We start from the raw sequence: 4,441 nt of genomic DNA on the forward strand, positions 1-4,441 counted from the left end.
GGGAGGGGACGCTCTGGTCTCTTCTCCAGGCCGCAGGGAGGGTGAGGGGGGGTCACCGGCTGAGGTTGGGAAGGGCCCTATCCAGGCCCCAGTCTCCCGGCCGGCACGCCCTCCATTGGGCCTAGGACCCCTTTACCACAGTCTCCTTCCCGACCTGCCCACTCTGGAGCGCCCGGGCCGCCCTCGTTAGTGGGGCGCATCGCCTAGGGTGTCCAAGAGGCAGGCGCCTTTAAGAAGGGGCGGGTTAGTGCCCTCCATTCAGGCCCTCCGGCCTCGGCCGTTGAGGAACCTGCGGGCTTCGCGGGCCAGAACCGCGGCGGCCGAGGCTGGACAGAGGCGGGACGCAGCAGGGCCCCCAGCAGCCTCAAAAGTGGGATCTTTAGGGGAAGAAGTTAGCAGTGACCGGGGCCTCTCCGCAGCCACGCAGGGCAGACTGGGCAGCCTCAGGAGTGCTGGTGAAGATGAATAAGCCAGATTCTACGTTGGCACGGAGGTGGTGCCAGGGAGAGCAGCAGGGTGGGCTGGCCGACCTGGAGTGAACTCTACCTCCAGCCAGCATTATCCACCCTGCAAAGTGGGGGTGGTGCTTCCTGCCTCCTGCCGGGTGACCAGTGGGAGCTGTCCCCTTCCGACACCAAGCAGACAGCCAGGCTAAGCCCCACATCTAGCAGGGCAGGAAGCCAAGGGGCCAGGTTTCCCCGGGAGGCGATTGGAAGTGACCTGCAGCCTCCCAACTCTTGAACAAATCTCTTCCCTCCCGGCCTCCCTGCCCCATCCAGGAAGCCCCTGGTTGGGGATGAAACTGAGAACTTTTAAGCTCCAGTAACTTTGGGAGGGGTCCCACAGCAATCCTGTTAGGATGAGGGTCCTGGAGCAGAGTTTCTTACCACCTGCTTCCTTTTCTTCTCCTTAGAGGTGTCTCCCCAACCTGCGGGAACCCCACTTTCCACTCCCTGGGAACTGAGCAGCTGATTGGTTCTTGGTAATGGAGGGTGTGTGTACATGCTTTTCTTACCTCATTGTGAAAAGTCTGTCTAAAGTTTCCAGCCCCTCTTCCCTACCTGCTCTCTGGGTCTCCCAAGGAGGACCCAGGAACACACACTTAGGGGTCAGATTCCCTTGGGGTGCTTGAGGCGGGGCAGCCACCCAAGTGGGGCTCTGCTTCTGTTGTTTCGAGCTGACTTGCACCAGGCTAAAGGCACAAGTGCCATTTTTCACATAATTATCACAGCCACCCTGTGGGTTTGGACCTGCTATCATCCCCATCCTACAGCAAAAGTCAGATTTATGGAAGATGAAATGACCTGTTCAAAGTCAGCCCACAGGCCAGGTCTTCAGAAAGCTTCTGACAACAGCTTAGATCTACTCCTGACTTCTGCCATGGCCTGCAACCTGCATTGCAGAGATTGGGAGATTCAGGGCTGTGGGCCTCCTAGCTGCAGGCCTTGTGGGGTTCTGGTCACCCCAGAACCAGGGAGCCCCCCTCCCAGCCCAATTCTACTCTCCAAGTGGTGCCACAGGACAGTCAGAGCTCATGGGCCTGGGGAGGTTCTCTGCCCCTTACCTGCTTGAGGCTGTTTTTACGGCTGCTCTCTCCCAAGGGACAGCAGGTGTGACCTCGACACAAGGTCACAGCCCACACTGTTTGGGCAGAGCTAGGCAGGGCACATTGTGTGGGAGTGTGGCATTATTTGCCTCTTCTGAGTGAAACAGGGTTTGTGTTCCATTCTCAGTGATTTCTGAGCCTCTGAGGACAGGACCCACCTGGGCATCCACAGTCTGGTGGAGGAGATGGGCCGCAAGCCAGGTGGCGCTGCAGAGGGGAAAGGGTGGAGGCAGGACAGGCCAATGGGGTGTTCCTGGACCTCTAAGCTGGGGACCCTGCCAGCTACTGGGGGAGGAGTGGAAATAGGCGGGGTGCTGAAGAGTTCTGGGAACTTGAGCTAATTAAGGCAGGAAACCTTCATTAGCACCTGCAGCTAATTAAGCTCTGGGGTGACCAGAACTGAGGGAGCACAGAGGTCTCAGGCATCCCTGGTATGTGTCATGAAAAAGAAGGCAGGCTGGTGGGCTGAGTGACAGGGACTAAGAGCATTGTGCAGGTCTGGGTTGGGATAGGGCCCAAGGAAGGTCCTTGACACTTGGGAGAGAGGGAGAGGCTTCAAGGACCAAGCCAGTGGTAGAGAGGGGCCCCTCTGCTCTGCCACCCCCAGGAAGGCAGGGTAGAGAGGACAGAGCAGAACAAGTGCAGCTGCAGTAAGCGCAGTCTGCTCTCCACAACCAGGGCCCACTGGGGAACTGTCCAGCACGGGGCGCTCCTGAAGGAACACGGGCCACCTATCTTTTGAGACCCCAGGCCCTGGCTTAGCTTGTCCTGGTCTCCCCTCCTACTCCTCTGAACCCCACTTCCTGCAGGTCCCATCTGTGGATTCCCTTGCCCCTCCGCATCTCAGAGTGCTCCCTCTCTTCCTCCAGAGCAGGGACTGGGGTCCTCCACTCTGTGCTGAGAGGGTCTCCCCAGGAACAGTTCCCTGCTGGAAGTAGTGTGGGTTCTGCTCTACTCTCGCCCATTCTGTGACCCTGGACTCTCCTGAGTGGCACTGACATGCAGTAGGAGCCTGCAGAATCCAGCACATGAGAGGCTGGTCGCCTCCCACTTCAGAACCCCACTTCTACATGCGTACAGTGGGAGAACTCCTTTCCTGAAGGGAAGATGTGAGGGGAGAAAGGTTTTAAACAGAAACATGGTCCAAACAGAAGGGGTCCTGCAAAGTGGACCTAAGGGGCCTGGATTTGTGGGGAGGGGTCGGCAGGAAACAGAGTGGCCAGGGAGGACAGCTGTGCCCCAAGCTATTGGAGGAAAAGTGGGAGGGATGGATGCAAAGTAGATATTTAGGGAGCAGAAATGGGAGCTTTGACTCTTGTTTTGTTTTGCTTTGCTTTTGAGACAGGGTCTCACTAAGTTACCCAGACTAGGCTCAAATTTGTAATTCTCCTGCCTCAGGCTCTTGGAGTGCTGAGATTATAGGTGTGTACCATCATGCCCTTAAACAAACTACTTACTTAATCTGCCTAACAGCCCCATGGGGTTGGTGCTACTCTGACCTTCCATATTAACAGAAGGGGAAACTGAGGCCCCAAGGGGCCCAGGGGTAGCACAGCTAGGCAGGAGGGGGAGCTGAGATTCAGAAGCTGGCTCCAGATGTCAGGCTTCTAACCAGTCCTCTGGCCCTGCCTGTCAAATGACCAGGTGTTGGTGCAGGGAGAGCGCGGCACCCAGGCAGTGGGGCCCCCAGGGATTCAGGGTCTTCAGGCTCCAGAGCCAGTGGGGCTGGTCTAGATTGGGTGTGTCAATGACAGTAAGGGGGCTTGGGAGGAGGGTTCCCCTTCTCCCACAGGGGCAGAGAAGCAGGAGGGTGTGACCCCTCCAAGCAGGCCTTGTGCTGGGGAGCCGTCTACAGGCTGCCACTCACCCATGCAGTGCAGGGTCCTTGGACTCAACCCAAACCTTCCTGGTCACCAGAGTGGCCCCTACTGCACCAGCAGGCTCAAGGCTCATGCCCACTTTGCCCTCTGCCAGGGGGATGGGGTGAGCAAGATACTTGGGGTGGGAACAGCTGGAAAATTCCCACCACATCCTTGCTCTGGCACAGAGGCTGAGAGACATGGGCTTTGGTAAGGTAGGGGGTGTGGTGGCCTGGACAACCAGCACCTCCGTACCCGCCGCAGCTGGTGGAAATCCCTCCAGGCTGGAGAGATGGGTGTCTGTGTCCTGCACAGGAGGGATGGAAGGGACTGGCATAGAGGCCTGGGGCAGCTTGTGGACCAACAGGAAGAAAAGCCTCCATTGTCACCTGCTGGCCAGCATCCCCCGAGGGAGGTGGAGAGCCCAGTGAGGCCTTGCCCTCCCTGCTTGTCGGGGACACCCGGAGGAGGCCACAGTGTACCCCTGTGAGTGGTTCATCAGAGGGCACTTCGCCTAGAGCTGAAGACCCTTAGTTCTGACTGGGTTTCCGGTTCACACTAGGCTCACTTTGGGGTGCTTCTTCGTGAGGGAGCTGGAGAAAGGGAGGAGCTCAGGGAAGATGAGCGCCCCCTGGCATCCTTGTACCAGGTCCTGGGTGCCCAGTTTGCGCTGCAGGTCGCAGCCTGACTCTGCTGTCCCAAGGACTTCCTTGTGGCTTTCCAGTAGGGACAGCACGGAGGAGAGGCCGCTGTTGCTGGGCAAGCGCGGGGGCTCCCAAAACCTGAGCCGACAGGGGCAGTGGGCGGGGCCGCCCTTCTCCCCTGGATCCTTCCGCCCCCTGCTCTCTGGATCGATTGGTGTCGGCCCATTAGCGGGGGTGGCTGCGAGCCGCCTCATCAATATTTTAAGGATGACCAGGCTTTGGGGTCCAGAACTGCCCGCCCGCGGCGGGGGGGGGGGGAGCGGAGACCGACC

General features: G+C 58.8%; 1 protein-coding gene across 4 annotated transcripts in view; it reads left to right on the forward strand.

The window, feature by feature from the left end:
• Positions 1 to 4,441, forward strand: part of Sh2b2 (SH2B adaptor protein 2) — a 32,086-nt gene that overhangs the window by 2,244 nt on the left and 25,401 nt on the right. The gene's annotated exons all lie outside the window — the stretch shown is intronic.

This window comes from Fukomys damarensis, unplaced genomic scaffold (genome assembly GCF_012274545.1).
Source record: "Fukomys damarensis isolate Sample0158 unplaced genomic scaffold, DMR_v1.0_HiC HiC_scaffold_17, whole genome shotgun sequence".
Classification (NCBI taxonomy): domain Eukaryota; kingdom Metazoa; phylum Chordata; class Mammalia; order Rodentia; family Bathyergidae; genus Fukomys; species Fukomys damarensis.